The sequence below is a fragment of the Myxocyprinus asiaticus genome, chromosome 13 (assembly GCF_019703515.2).
Source record: "Myxocyprinus asiaticus isolate MX2 ecotype Aquarium Trade chromosome 13, UBuf_Myxa_2, whole genome shotgun sequence".
NCBI classification, from domain to species: domain Eukaryota; kingdom Metazoa; phylum Chordata; class Actinopteri; order Cypriniformes; family Catostomidae; genus Myxocyprinus; species Myxocyprinus asiaticus.
The window spans coordinates 765,942-783,035 of NC_059356.1; the positions used below are offsets into that span (position 1 = coordinate 765,942).

Sequence of the window (17,094 nt, forward strand, 5' to 3'; positions counted from 1 at the left end):
TCTCAACTCGTTCAGCGAGATGGAGATTGTATGGCCACAGTTTCAAGTCGGACGTTACTTCCTTGTGCCACGAGGCTACACCTGAGAGCAGCGATGAGCAGCGATGAGCTGCATCTACGCACGGCGAGCAAAGTTGCTGGAAGCAAATCCCGGAAGCATCTCAGAGTTATTTCTACTCCCGATGACATCATGGTTGAGGGGCGTTCTGTTGTGTGCCTCATCCAATAGGAGTTGAGAGTTCGATCCTTTAGTGAGCAAGGCTTCATGGGAATTGTAGTCTGTTTTGGACTCCCTTTGTTTGATTTTGGGGCAGTTTTTATCAGTAAGATTTATGAATGTGGGCCTGAGTCAGGCTTTTACGACTGTGTTAGGCCTGCCTTTGTCTTCTATCTGAATACATGAGGCCCAACATAAGCATGAAATACTTTTAGTTTTGTATGTTCATATTAACACTATAAATCAAGTCGAGTCAAAGACTCATGTTTATGCATTGTATTATAAGTATTATTTTTACATTGCTTCAAATACAATACTTACAAAAATACATTCATCCCTCCATATTCTGTAGCCACTTTTCTTGTGTAGGGTAAAAGTGCTGGAGTGCTGGAGCCGATCCCAGCTGTCTAGGGCCAAAGGCAGGGAAACACCCAGGACAGATGTCAGTCCGTCATAGTACAAGAATACAGCAACAAGCATATTTTATGTATATTTTATCTGTTTGCCTATTATTGTTATAGTCATCTTATTTTTGGATAATTTGTCATCTACTCTTTGGTAAACATCGCAAGTTTCATGAAGGCACAAGCTGGCACATTTGAGAGCTAGCGCTCAAGTGGCTCACTAGCACACTGTTTCATGTTTCAAGTCATTTCAAGTAAATTTTGATTTGGACGTGACCAAAAGTGCTGTTGTCCATGTCGGTTAGTTTACTGTGCAAATAGTTTCTCCATTGACATCAGTTCATCCCATTCATAGCGATCTGCAGAGACCAGCTTCGAGGGTGAGCTCTCTAGAGGCGGGCACTTTCGCATTGATTGATTGACAGCGTATTGAACAAATCAGTGCTAATCAGAGCCAATGTCTCCCCTCACGTGACTTTTCGCTGTATTCGGCCTACTCTGTTGCTCCGTTATATGTATGTGTGTGTGTGTGTGTGTGTGTGTGTGTGTGTGTGTGTGTGTGTGTGTGTGTGTGTATTAGGGATGTGCCTGAGGCTGAATACCTTTTTCGGAAAGGCACGAACAATGACTTTAAAACAAATAACGGATTCATCCGAATAATATAAAAAATATTTGTATGACTGATTATCCAAAAAACACAAAGATAAAGAGAAATTTTATAAAGTGTAAACCTTATGAATGGAAATGCGCACAGTGTGATTTCAGATTGGATGGCCGCGGTCTCGACTCTGTTTGAAGTCTCTGTTAATTGTTTGCGTCTGGAGCTTGTCAAGTGTAACATTAATTAAGATATAACATCATATACACATTCCACTTTTTGAAATGTCTCTGTAAATGTTTCGCACAATTCACATGTGATTCACATGTATTCATTTATAGCCTAAACCTGAGCCATATTTTAAATTCCTGCTGATTTCACATCAGAGCCCATCTATCCGTCTCTTAAAGTTGACCACATTTATATCCACATCAGCGATTAAGGTTATTAACTGGTTAAGACTTTATTCCGAAAAAAGTTAAAATGCTCCATAAAGGTTTAAATGCTCCATAGAGTATTCATCTATTAGGAATATTCCTTCTTATGTAAAATGAAGAAACTAAAACTTTTTTCTTCTTCTTTATACTGTGCTAAATTTGAAAATGTTAAGTGTTCTTGAACTCTTGTAAGGTGCTATATAAATGTAACTATTATTATTATTATTATTATTATTATTATTATTATTATTATTTAACTAAGTAAATGGTGTCCTATCGTAAAAATTCCTGATAGACTTACGGGACTTTCACTTGTTTGTAGGCTATATTGATTTTATTTAAATGTATTTTAATGTTTGAATTTGCATTTATTATTCACTGCAAAATGTGTGCTTGACATTTCACATTTTGCTTGAAACACCTCCTGCCTCCAGAATAATGTTGTTATACATGCTCAAACAAACAAAAATATGTTTCATGCAGATATTAATATCTGAAATGCCAGGAGAAACCACAGTTAACAACATACTCCACAGTTAATGTAGCCTACAAATTCAGCTTCAACTGGTAAGAAAAAAAAAAAGAGTAAAATAATATTTTTTTAAATAATAATTGTATAATAATAATAATAGTTATTATTATTATTATTATTATTATTATTATTAGGCTATTATTATGAAAAGGCATTTACAAGGCATATTTTATTAATAGAATCTATAAATGTATGAGTAACACTTAAAAATGGCCGTTTCATTTAGTTTTTACGCACTTCCGGTTTAAGCCCCGCCCACACCCGGTTCTGTCTGAATACAGAGACAGATACAGATAATTTTGTCATATGAACAGATACAAATACAGATAATGGCTTCACTGCACACCCCTAATATAAATAATATATATATATATATATATATATATATATATATATATATATATATATATATATATATATATATACTGCTGGCCAAAAGTTTGGAATAATGTACAGATTTTGCTCTTATGGGAAGAAATTGGTACTTTCACCAAAGTGGCATTCATCTAATCACAATGTATAGTCAGGACATTAATGATGTGAAAAATTACTATTACAATTTGAAAAAAAAAATCAGAACTTAAACTACTTCAAAGAGTTCTCATCAAAAAATCCTCCATGTGCAGCAATGACAGCTTTAAAGATCCTTAGCATTCTAGCTGTCAGTTTGTCCAGATACTCAGGTGACATTTCACCCCACGCTTCCTGTAGCTCTTGCCATAGATGTAGCTGTCTTGTCGGGCACTTCTCATGCACCTTACAGTCTAGCTGATCCCACAAAAGCTCAATGGGTTTGTAACATAGTTCAAATGGGCAAGGAGGAGGCGGGAACCAGCTGAACAGTGAAAGTAATATTTAATGAAACAAAAAGACACAAAAACCACACACACACACACACACACACACACACACACACACACACACACACACACACACACACACACACACACGGCAGCTGCGTGTGGCTCTCTCTCTCCCGAACTGCCGCATCTGGCTGCATTTATCCCTCTCGGCTGATTAGCCCGACTGGGGGCAAGGCGTGCGTAGTCACGGCCCGGCCCCGCCCTCCTCCTCGTCACTGGGTTTAAGATCCATAACACTCTTTTCCAATTATCTGTTGTCCAATGTCTGTGTTTCTTTGCCCACTCTAACCTTTTCTTTTTGTTGTTCTGTTTCAAAAGTGGATTTTTCTTTGCAATTCTTCCAATAAGGCCTGTACATGAAACTGAAGTTGAGTGGGTAGAATTCAATGAAGCTGTCAGCTGAGGACATGTGAGGCATCTATTTCTCAAACTAGATACTCTGATGTACTTATCCTCTTGTTTAGTTGTACATCTGGGCCTTCCACATCTCTTTCTGTCCTTGTTAGACCCAGTTGTCCTTTGTCTTTGAAGACTGTAGTGTACACCTTTGTATAAAATCTTCAGTTTTTTGGCAAATTCAAACATTGTATAGCCTTCATTCCTCAAAACAATGGTTGACTGATGAGTTTCTAGAGAAAGCAGTTTCTTTTTTGCCATTTTTGACCAAATATTGACCTTAAGACATGCCAGTCAATTGCATACTGTGGCAACTCAAAAACAAAAACAAAGACAATCAAAAAGCTTCATGTAATGAACCAAATAACTTCCAGCTGTGTTTGATATAATGGCAAGTGATTTTCTAGTATCAAATTAGCAATTTAGCATGATTACTGAAGGATAAGGTGTTGGAGTGATGGCTGCTGGAAATGGGGCCTGTCTAGATTTGATCAAAAATGGCTTTTTTCAAATAGTGAAGGTGCTGTTTTTTTACATCAGTAATGTCCGGACTATACTTTGTGATCAGTTGAATGCCACATTGGTGAATTAAAGTACCAATTTCCTTCAGAAACAGCAAAATCTGTACATTATTCTAAACTTTTGGCTGCCAGTGTGTGTGTATATATATATATATATATATATATATATAGATTTTGCTGTTTCGGGAGGAAATTGGTACTTTAATTCACCAAAGTGAAATATTTGCTTATATACAGGGATATTGCTTATATACAGCAGTTCAATGAAAAAGTACATTTATAAAAATTAGGAAAAACTGAGTATGGTCACAAAAAACTGAGTACGGTCACCTGTTGATGATTCTGTAGTCTGTTAGTCAGCTTTTTGAAGATTACACTGTGTGCACAATTATTAGGCAAGTGAGTATTCTGATCTTATCATTATTTCCATTCAAATTTTCCAACTCCAAACCATATAAACTTGAATGCTTATTGGATTCAATCATTTTCAGGTGATATATATTTGTGTAATGAGGGAGGGTGTGGCGAAAGTATATCAAGGTGTGCATAATTATTATTCAGCTTCATTACCTCAGGTAAAATGGGCCAAAAAAGAGATTTAACTGGCACTGAAAAGTCAAAAATTGTAAAATGCCTTTCAGATGGATGCAACATTCTTGAAATAGCTAAACTATTGATGTGTGACCACTGGACAATCAAACATTTTGTTGCGAATCAGAAATACTCAAACCAGCCCATATGGCACCAAGAATCATGCTACGGTCGAAATCACTGAGATCACATTTTTTCCCCATTCTGATGGTTAATGTGAACATTAACTGAAGCTCCTGGCCCATATCTGCATGATTTTATGCACACTGCTGGCCAGAAGTTTGTACAGATGTACAGATTTGTACAGTACAGATTTAGCTGTTTCAGAAGGAAATTGGTACTTTAGTTCACCAAAGTGGCATTCAACTGATCACAAAGTATAGTCAGGACATTACTAATGTAAAAAAACAGCAGCATCACTATTTGAAAATAGTAAAAAATAAAATTCAAATCTAGACTGTTCTTCAGGAAGCGTGGGGTGAAATGTCACCGGAGTATCTGGACAAACTGACATCTAGAATGCCAAGGATCTTTAAAGCTGTCATTGCTGCACGTGGAGGACATTTCTTGAGTACTGATGTCTCAGAACATCAGCACTCGGACGCTTCACTGTTTGTATCACTCCGCTTGTGTTCATGCCGTTCTAAACTAAAGTGTAAGAGCAGTGCAGATGTGTAAAAAGCTAGATGTGTCTCTTTACATTTAATTTTGTGACGATACATTTTAGCTAGCAGGTGGCAGCAAAAGACCATTTTTGTGTGTAAATGAGTCAGCCGAGGTAACGTGCTTCGCCAGTCAGTCAATATTTTCATTCATCGGCACTCCGTGATTTCTCGGATTACTACTACACTACTAAAGCTTGGAAATAGCTTTAAACAGCTTTAAACTAACAACTTCAGTACTAAGGCTCATCACAGCTGAGCAACACAACAGTGATTAATTACTCAAACCCAAGACGCTTACCTGTTACCAGAGTTTTCACATTGGAGAGGAAATACTGTTCAAAAAGGTGGAGAACATTGCGGTTTCTATAGTGAATGACTCTTGCACACCGGCTACCATAAAATAGGGAGGAATACCCCTGATTGGATGACTATTTTTCCACAGAGAAAATAGGATGCATTTGATAAAAATTACATTATCTTCAGATAGCTGACTAACACACTACAGCATCTTTGCTTGGGAGTGGCAACAGAGCCAGGTGATCGCACACACTCCATCTTTCTCTCTCTCACACGCACACACACACACACACACACACACACACACACACACACACACACACACACACACATAAATACATCCTTGTTTCTCCAGTAATTTGTTAGAAACAGCCCACACTGTGATACTAGTTCTAAAGTGACATTTTTAAGAGGTTTGAACCAGCAATGGCAGATTCTGATCCGTTGCGTAATCAAAGCAGTGTTGATGTAGGGCCATATCGCACTCTTGCTCATGTGATATTGCTAATATATATATATATATATATATATATATATATTCCTTGAAGTTGTCAGAATGTTAATTAGAGCTCTCTAGAGTCGCATAAAGTCAAATCAAACATTTACATGCTATTTAATTTGTATGAAGACTTTGATTTCAGCAGATCTTGCTTATATTTCAAAAGCCGTTGTTGATACCGGAAGTAAGTTTACCTTGCGAGGGCCACCCCCGGAAGCGAGAAACGCGGAAAAAGACCTGTTGCCTGTTTTGTATTTCTGGTCTCGAGACGCTAAGTAAAAACTGCCAAAACGAGTGATCCAGAAGAGAACAACAACCATTTAAGTGTTACTTGGTGTAAAAATTAATTTCAGGCCCAACTTGTGCAGTTGTTGGCTGTCATAACTCAAAATAATTAATGATTTCAACGTAACTAATCTCGGACCTTTGCTATGGTATCATATATTGTGCTTCTTTACCTCAGATTACACTAAAAAAAATTATATTTCCGGCTTTTGTAGCTAATGCGTGTTCTCGACTTGATTGACAGGCGATGTCTTTTTCTAAAAGGTGATTGGCTATTTTACCTGTTAGGCGGGAGTTCCTTTCTACAGCCATTGACAGTTGGGCGTTCCAGTTTCTCCCATGCATTTTAATAGAAGTGGCCAATCTCTGCTAAATGGTCTCTGGTTGCCTTGAAATGGACTTTGGCGGTTGCTGCCGAGCTCATTTGATGCGATTCGTTTGTTGCAGTTCTCTGATTGGTGGATCTTTCTCTTCAAGATCGTGGGTAGTGTAGTTCTTCACTGGGAAAATGGCTGCTGATATTTGCAATTTTTTCAATGTTACATTTATTTTTCCTATCCCAGCTTAAAGGAATAGTTTTTTGTCCAAAATGAATCCAAAATCCTTCTTTATATGTGGTCCGACGAAGACACCGGCTTTGACCTTTGCCTCAGACAGCTTAGGGAAAAGCACGGCTTTGAATATTACTTTAGTATAAATACATGTTAATTTGGATTCATATGTTGTTTTTTTCTGACTTTATGTGAACGAAAAGTCACAAATTCGCCCGTTTTCTCATTGGAAAAGGTACATTTCAAATTATCACTGTCCTGGTCACAAAAGCAAAGTTTGTGGGGAATAATAGCCATTTTCTATACTTTTGAGGCACAAGCAATTAGGAAATAACACTTACTACCCAGGAACAAAAAAATAAATAACATTTGTTACACAGTGTAATGTTTTTAACTAGTTTAATCGTGATATATTTGGATTTTCGTAATGGTTTGCAACAGATAATTATTTGCCATATTCAAATGAATATGCAAAATAGACAATATGCAAAACAGAAATGAACATAACGAAAATCATTTATTTATTTTTTTTATTTTTTTATGGAACCAGATCTGAATAATAACCAGTTCTTGATTCCCAACATTATTTACTTCCTTGCAAGAACCATTTATTTGCAGTCTCTTTCAATTATTGTCTGTAACTCTCACTTGAAGAAAGGCAAAACTTGAACTGCACTGATTTGATCTGCCTTCATGACATACAGCAGTACGTGAAGCACAACCAGAAGGAAGTATTTTAAACGAGAAAGCATAATAGTTGAAGTCTGCAAAGACTATGCTAGACCACATTCTTGCATTAAACTTTTAAATAAGCATTCAGTTTTTGCAGTAGTCAGAGTTGAGTAGAGCTGCACTGAAGCTTGGGAATTTTTAGAGGGAAAGTATGAAATGCTTTCTGTGTACAAAACAAATATTCTGAGTTTTGGGTACAGGCCCAGTGCTGCGCTGCGGTGGGGGAGTGGTTTATTAAGGGAAAGGAATTCAAAATAAAGTTAATCTCTCCACCCCTCATAATGAGCGGGCTCCGTCTTGTTCACAACACAAAGCCTGCTCAGAGACACTGTAACTGATACGAGGATGGAGATTCTACTGTGGCAGGATCCAGTTTAACCCAGTTTAGGGATCAGGCCAGGAATGGGTTTGACTTGGCACTGATGGTGACCAGAAATATTCAGAAGTGTTTATGTGTGTACATGGTTCCAAACGGTTTATCAGTATGCAGCACTCGACTGCATGTGAATTTGCTAGAACATTCCTGAAGCACCCGCCCTTCTGTTACTGTAATGCTTCATTTTATCTCAATACCAGACCCTAGTGGAATGACTGGAATCTGTGCCTGCATATTTCCACAGAATTCATTCCATTTAACACATTTTACCATATTTAAAACCATTCCATAGAATTCTACAGATTTCCCCCTAAAAAAGCAAAGAAAATGTGAAAAGTTTGCAGATTCTATCCATGCATGCTCAATATAAACCTAACATTGCTGAATAAAGCTCTGTTCATACTGTCAGTGATTTCATTGGATGTTGCCAGCTTTTCTGTACTGTTTTTTGCCAACAGGCATTCCTAATGCTGGTAACATTATTGATGACTGCACAACTGGCCATAGCTTTTGACAATCTGATCACAAATGAGAGCCATCATGGGCAAACTTTCCATGATAACCAGCTGAACCAGCTGAAAACACATCTGTTTCGCGAGCACTTAACCAATCCACACTAATTGCACTTACTATTTAACTACAATAATAAAAAAATTTAAAAAAATAAAAAAAATTCCTTGTCTGTCTCTTTTTACTGCGCTAGTTAGAGCTGCTAGTATCGCAGTGACAACCGCCCCACAGCGGTGGTAGTGTGGCACCGCCGGTTATGCACATGACGTAAATATATCAACTTACATAAAAGACCTTGCGATAACTTGAAATAAATTCCTGAAATAATGTCATTTAATGAGTATAGTAAAGTATTAGATCCTTAGTAACTGTGTTGTGGATTTAAAACCACTAGTATCTTAAACAACGTGCATATTCACACAGCGTGGAGTGATGGTAAAGCATTCAACTCAGATTTATAAGTTGCTGTATCCACTGGAGTTTTGGTAGCTTCATTATTTACAATTGTTTTGTCAGACCAGCAGCACAGCCAGGTAACTCCGCCCCTTCCACTATGTGTAGCAAGCCTGCGTTGAGTAAATGAAGTGTCCAACTTTCCACACTCCGTTTTGACGGTTGAAAAAAGTACATCATCCGGGTACTGAAAGTACAATTCTTTTTGCTGCATTTTCAGTTTAAACATACTATTGGCACTACTTACACTACAAAATGGCATAGAATAGTGCAGAAGTGTGCGGTTTGGGATGCACTTTTCTTGATTTTGCGCTAGATAGCACATTATTATGGCAACAGTGTATTCACAACGTGAGAAGAATGTGAAAGAGAGGGCTCGTGCTTGTTTATGCGCTATATGTAAAAGTCAAGCTCCGTTGTGCATTCGCTTCATTGCAGATTTAAATTGTTGTAATATTATATTTATGTTGTTGATATAGCTGATTAAGCTCATATATATATATATGATGTGTTTGAAAATGGGTGATTAAAAAGCGCTTTATACAGGAAAAATTCTCACAGTTCTATGACTGGATTATTTGAATATACAAGATTTTATTTAACCAGGTTTTTCTTCTTCTAAAACATTGTCAGTGCATTGTATCTTGCTGTGTTTATTTCTCGTCATATATTAGTCAGCAATATTTGAATAAAAATCTAATTATTCTCATGATCCTGTCTTTATTAATGGAATCAAACATTTTAGATTTTACATAAACATTTTGTCATTTTATTGATGAGATTAACAACGCTCTCTGGACGTGTATTCTGTGCAGCTGGAAACATCATAACTCAAGTGAGATTAAAAAACCTGACAATGTTGTTGTTTTTCCTGTCAGAAAAAATTGAATGTTTCAGCAAAGGCAGGACTAAAGTATTATTGTCCAGCTGTTTAGTGATATTTAGTCATGTTGAATATTGGAGTTTATCAATATTAACAGAATCTGACAATCTGGAATATTTTTGCCATTAACCTGTACATGTTTCTGACATAGAGCCTAATATAAGCTGTATGGTGCAATAACAGACAGAAATGTTAAACCAAAGCAAAAGGTTTTGTATTTATATCATTTTGGGTATTTTGTGATATTTTACAAAGGGTTTCATTTTCATTTCATGTTCAATGACACACTTTTTAAAGTTTGATCCACAATAAACACGTAATTTCCGCTACCCCTCCTCTGCCTCCTCCAGCCACCGGATAACACTGTTCACCCGCGGTGATTGGCCCTTAACCACTGCGGTGGTAAAAAATTGCCACCACAACAGTCCTAGCGCTAGCTTCTATACTACTCCAGCCACTTTGAGAACTTGGCAGTGCGACATTGCAGATACTGTTGACTTGCCTGACAAATTGCTTGCTATGTTCCTCATTTGTAAGTTGCTTTGGATAAAAGCATCTGCTAAATGACTAAATGTAAATGTAACCAGCCAAACCTTAAACTGTTGGTTCGCAACATGTCAGAATAACTGTTACTTCAAGTTTCTGACTTATAAAAACTGCTTATATGTTTGTATAACTCTGAATTACAAGTTGGAAACTCCTCACACTTGACCGCTGTGACATCATGTAAAAACCAAAATGGTGTCAGCTTCGGCAGAACAAAGTTTTTGATTGATCTTATAATTTTACTGTTTATCATGTCTTAAAGTTGCAGTACGCATATTTTAGGCATGTGTTATTAAAACTTCAGTTACATTTATTAATAAAGCAGACGAAATATTTATTTTTTAAAGTGCTCCTTGCCACACTTTGACATCTTATACACTATGCTGTAGTTAAATGTATATGCCCCAGACTGTAAAATTACATTCAATTCACATTAAATGTTAGCATTTCACAATTATTTAAACTGAAAACAGTTATGAATAGTTCTGTTGTCACTATCAAAGACAATTGTGACATACCGGCAATCAGTAAAAACCATGAGAGCATCACACACAGCAGAGATACATTAAAAATAAGATATATATATATATATATATCCACAAGCTCCAAAACTGTTCCAGTGAGAAATCTTTGGTATATGATTTGTTTACCGTCTTTGGTCTTTTGTTGTTATACAAATCACTAATTATTAAGCAACTGCATGAAGCAAGGTGCAGTTACTGTTATTGTTGTTATTGGTATTGTGACAAACAGATGTCTCAGATTTAACTCAGGGTTCTCACAAAATAGTGCTGGGATGTGTGACAACTGATAAGAGATTGAGAGGACCTAGAAACTTTTTTTACAAAAGTATACTTCGGACAGATGCAAACGCTAGGTGTATACGTTAAAGACGTGTGATGCAAATTTCATTATCAGCAGAATGCTGGAGTATTGAGCATGTGCGGCCTGATTTTTCTAACCACATACTCTCATCATGCGCCTGGAATTATTTGCATTAATTAGCGGGTCCACAAGGTGGCAACACTCACAACTGAGCCATTGCTGTCACGAAGAAGCGCTAGAAGATGTTATCTCCACCAAACATCATGAGATGGTAGAAATAGTAACAGTGATTGTGAACCTCAAAAGCATGTGAGTGAGGAGGTCAGGAGATACCTGCATTTGTACAACTTGTGTCTGAAAGAATAAAATGACGGGTCTAAACTCCTGAAGAGAAGTACAGTGCATCCGGAAAGTATTCACAGCGCTTCACTTTTTCCACATTTTGTTATGTTACAGCCTTATTCCAAAATGGATTAAATTCATTATTTTCCTCAAAATTCTACAAAAAAATACCCCATAATGACAACGTGAAAGAAGTTTGTTTGAAATCTTTGCAAATTTATTAAAAATAAAAAAACGAAAAAAATCACATGTACATAAGTATTCACAGCCTTTGCCATGACACTCAAAATTGAGCTCAGGTGCATCCTGTTTCCACTGATCATCCTTGAGATGTTTCTACAACTTGACTGGAGTCCACCTGTGGTAATATCAGTTGATTGGACATGATTTGGAAAGGCACACACCTGTCTATATAAGGTCCCACAGTTAACGGTGCATGTCAGAGCACAAACCAAGCCATGAAGTCCAAGGAATTGTCTGTAGACCTCCGAGACAGGATTGTATTGAGGCACAGATCTGGGGAAGGGTACAGAAATATTTCTGCAGCATTGAAGGTCCCAATGAGCACAGTGGCCTCCATCATCTGTAAATGGAAGAAGTTTGGAACCACCAGGACTCTTCCTAGAGCTGGCCACCCGGCCAAACTGAGCGATCGGGGAGAAGGGCCTTAGTCAGGGAGGTGACCAAGAACCCGATGGTCACTCTGACAGAGCTCCAGCATTTCTCTGTGGAGAGAGGAGAACCTTCCAGAAGAACAACCATCTCTGCAGCACTCCACCAATCAGGCCTGTGTGGTAGAGTGGCCAGACGGAAGCCACTCCTCAGTAAAAGGCACATGACAGCCCACCTAGAGTTTGCCAAAAAGCACCTCAGACCATGAGAAACAAAGATTGAACTCTTTGGCCTGAATGGCAAGCGTCATGTCTGGAGGAAACCAGGCACCGCTCATCACCTGGCCAATACCATCCCTACAGTGAAGCATGGTGGTGGCAGCATCATGCTGTGGGGATGTTTTTCAGCAGCAGGAACTGGGAGACTAGTCAGGATCAAGGGAAAGATGAATGCAGCAATATATAGAGACATCCTTGATGAAAACATGCTCCAGAGCGCTCTGGACCTCAGACTGGGGCGAAGGTTCATCTTCCAACAGGACAACGACCCTAAGCACACAGCCAAGATAACAAAGGAGTGGCTACGGGACAACTCTGTGAATGTCCTTGAGTGGCCCAGCCAGAGCCCAGACTTGAACCCGATTGACCATCTCTGGAGAGATCTGAAAATGGCTGTGCACCGACGCTCCCCATCCAACCCGATGGAGCTTGAGAGGTCCTGCAAAGAAGAATGGGAGAAACTGCCCAAAAATAGGTGTGCCAAGCTTGTAGCATCACACTCAAAAAGACTTGAGGCTGTAATTGGTGCCAAAGGTGCTTCAACAAAGTATTGAGCAAAGGCTGTGAATACTTATGTACATGTGATTTTTTTTTTTATTTATTTTTTTTATAAATTTGCAAAGATTTCAAACAAACTTCTTTCACGTTGTCATTATGGGGTATTGTTTGTAGAATTTTGAGGAAAATAATGAATTTAATCCATTTTGGAATAAGGCTGTAACATAACAAAATGTGGAAAAAGTGAAGCGCTGCGAATACTTTCTGGATGCACTGTAGTTCAGTATCTTATAGCAGTCGCAGCGTGCATGCGCCAACTGCCTTTGTATGCACGCAAAGTCAAATGAAGTATACATTGAAAGGCTAGTGTTCTGTTGTACTCAGATGCGAAGCGTTCGTGTCAAAACTGAAGTACACTTTGGGCTTAAGACAAGAAGACTGGTTTGAACACAGGTTTTGTTATGTACTTGCTCAATAATGGAATTTTGCTCATTTTTTCAACAAAATCTTCTGTATTGCAGCTTTAATAAAAACAGGATAATTTTAAAATATGAAAATAAAACAAAGGCATCAAATACTCATCAACATTTAAGTTGGACATGGATCCATTTTGCCAATATGAGTGTTGCAATAGACATCAATTATTTGAGCTCGGAGTATAACCTCAGAGTCCTTTTGTAATTATGGTAATTCAAACGTGACATGAACTTAAAGATTTTTTAGGTCACTTTTGTCCAAGCTTTGAGATCTCGTCTGAGCTTTTGTCTTGGTCTTGTGCACCGCTACTTAACACATGGCCCACAGTCTGTATGCAGCCTTTGAGACTTTTTTTGCAGCACACATTTTGTTTTTTTCATCAAAATATATTTATCAATATCAAATGTGTATTTAATCATGAGTTGTCCATTTTTAAGAGTATGTACAGCAATTCTCCATATCACTGAATCACGGAACAATTTGAGAGGGAAATAAACTGCAAAATGTAATGAATGAATGAAACAACAAAGAATATCAGAGTATAGCTGATGTTAAAGGAGAGTGTTGGTCAGTCTGATTATTAGTTGACAGTGTCTTTGACTGAAAACAAAAATTATCATGTGTTTCCTCTATTGCAATGAATGTGGTAGAAAGTGGCTATTTGTAACAATAATTTATAGGCTGTACATATATAAAACATGAAAGCAATACAAATGTATAATTCTTACTATATATATATACATATCTACAGTATGTATGCATACGTACAAAGAGTGTGGCCCTCGAGGCTATAGGGGTCCTGCTTCATAGCTCCTGAGCTTTCCAAAGTTGAGTAGCCCTGGTCTATTGCTTAATGTGTGTGCTGACATATTAAGCCGTGGTGCTCATGTGGCCAACACGAGTTTGACTCCAGCTTGCATTATTTCCCAATCCCATACACCCTCTACTTCACATCTCTTCCTGTCCTCTCTTTCTGCTGCAAAAAGGGAAAAAGGCAAAGACTTATATTTCCTCAATGACATTTTCTGTGGTTGGCGATACCCAGCCCTAGTTGGACCTATGCATTTCTTGGTAGTGTTTATTTAAGTATTTTCAGAACATTTACTGTATGTTTGTATGATAAACAATTTTGGTACTGTTTTGGGTCACCACTTAAACTCCAGTGCAAATCTGGGTCCTGAAGCAAAACCAACTGAAAGCTGAGTTGCTTTGAAAAAGTCCCGTGAAGCTAAGATTTATTTTAATTTTTTTGAATTCTTGAATTCTTGAGATGTTTGGGCATTGCTGCATGTCCACAATAAATCTGTCATTTACCCAACATATTGCACTACATTTTGTTTTAATTTTCACCCTGCCAGATTAGATTTCTAGAGCAGTTAGTAATGTATCCCTTCTTTTTCTGCTCTTGCCACAGCGGATCCACCCTGATTTTGCCTCGTTCTTCTTGGAGAGAGGAAAGAGCCTGATGTGGCTGTCATCTGAGCTCGCAGCCAAATGTCTTCACCAGATCTCTGTCCGGACCCTCAATGACGCTCTGTTTCAATGCAATGATGAACTGATTGGATATAATCTTGAGCGGTGGACTCGAGAGATGGCGAGCGATCGGGAAACTCTACGGTACGCACTGAAGGGAAGGATCGTCTTTCTCCTCAAGTAGGCAATGACTTGAGTTGGAGGGTCTCTCTCCTCCTGTTACGACATGGGACTAAATCCAAACCATGTGTCCTTACACCTGGTTCGCTGCTTTTTCCCACCTCCCACATTAGCGGTCTGGACAGATCCATTTCACGGCCCCCTCTGTCATGTAGCGTTCTCACTTTCGAAGCCCCACATGAGCCTCTCAGTGGGACTCTGTCTTAATTGGCTGGAACTTTCCCATGTCCGGTCTCCAAAGGTGGCTCTTACCATTGGAGGGCCCCCGTGTGAGGAGTGTGTGTTATTGGGTAAGTACAGTAGCCCACCTCTAGGGTCAAAGGTCACTTCCTCTTCAGATCTCTGGCTAAAGATGTGTTAAATATGTGGAGGCACTGGGTGTGTTTTTGGAATGTCTTTTTGATGAATATGATGAATAGTCCGGAACTTGTGAGATAGCGGAGAAGGGTGGAAATACTTGCTGCCTGCTGAAATTCTGATGTGTCAACACTTTAGATGTGGATTTATTTATTCTTTAACAGAATAGGGAGCATATAAAGGGGATTTAAGACAGGGTGAAGTTGTAGGCCTCTAAATAGATTTTCCCAATAAGCATTTTTAACTAAAACACATAAACTCAGTTAATAAAGAGGAAGCAATATCTGGCCTGCTTAACTTACACACACACACACACACATTTTACCATCTTTGTGAGGACTTTTCATTGACTTGTATTGTTTTTATACTGAATTAATGAAATTTTAAATTAATTTAAATTCATCAGAGGAACCTTTTTGCATTTTTATATTGTCACATGACCTGACCCCTCCACGCCATATAGACACATTTATCTGTTATTATATTGCTTCTTGAAACTTCTTTTGTTTTTATATAAAGCTAATTGTAATGACTGCTGACTAACCCTAACCAAATCACCCTACGCCTACATAATAAAAATATTAATTACTGAATATATGAATAATTTTTCCAATTGGAGATGTCCCCAAAGGGATATTTTGTCAGATTTAGCTCACTACTGGGGACAGTTTTATCCTAAGTTAAATGCACGCGCACGTACACGCACACACAGTAGATCACCTTAAACAGCACTGCAGAGTAATGTGACAAAATTGAGGGATTAGCGTTTGCAAACATCTATGAGGTTAATTCACATCACAGGAGAGAGATTTCACATGTTTGTGAGGTACGCTGAGAGGTTACTTCACAAACAAATTAACATACTCCTGCTTAGTGATGTTTTACACTGTTTCACCATTCATGTAAATTGTTCAGTTTTGGCAGTAATTTGTTGTCGTGTGCATGATTGCCAAAAAAAATAAAAAAAAATAAAATAAAAATAAAAACTCAAGTGAAGTCTTTGAGTGAATAAGTGTGTGACAGGTAATCTTTGTGTGTTGTCTTTGTGTAGATGTGTATGGGTGGAAGAAGAAGTCTGTCCTGGCACACTCGTTTTCTCTGAAATACATGCTGCTTCAGTGAAAACACTGAAACCAGTTTGACCTGTGGCTTCTCTCTCTCTCTCTCTCTCTCTCTCTCTCTCTTTCTCTCTCTCAGTTCCTCTTTTCCTTAGCAGAATATGTATACCTGTGGTAATGATAAAAAATAGAACACATTTTCTCATGTGTGAGATTGTGCGGTTTAGGTGCCCCTGTTAACTGTATGCATTATTGTGACTGCTATTGTGACTGTATCTGTGCTACTCACTGGGTCTGTAACTGGAATTATTTTAGTAGTCTCTGAAAGCCATTCATGTCTAGATGAAGTTATTGTTTACAAACAAACGTTCGGCAGCGGCACTTCCGGCCTGTTTTGGGACCCTATAAGAACTGCTTTCAATGAGCACTTTGTTTAAATTGAGCTGGAAATGCCCCAGATGTGCTATTTTTGGGGTTAAAACACCACTGATAAACACTAAAGATTATCTGAGATTTGGGCTTTTGTAGATTTTCATTTGGATTGTTGTATCAGGACTTTTAAACTTAAATTTAAAGGATTCTAAAAGCTTAATTATATAATTTCACTAGCACCACCAATTGGAATAGCAAAAATAAACA

The 17,094-nt window shown here is 38.0% G+C and overlaps 1 long non-coding RNA gene across 5 annotated transcripts in view; it reads left to right on the forward strand.

Annotated features, from left to right (window-relative positions):
• LOC127450435 (uncharacterized) overlaps positions 1 to 17,094 on the forward strand; it is a 176,523-nt gene that overhangs the window by 70,410 nt on the left and 89,019 nt on the right. For all 5 annotated transcript variants that reach the window (XR_007898982.1, XR_007898984.1, XR_007898985.1 and 2 more), the window contains exon 2: positions 14,802 to 15,330. This is a non-coding gene — a long non-coding RNA (uncharacterized LOC127450435). The remainder of the gene's footprint in view (positions 1 to 14,801; positions 15,331 to 17,094) is intronic.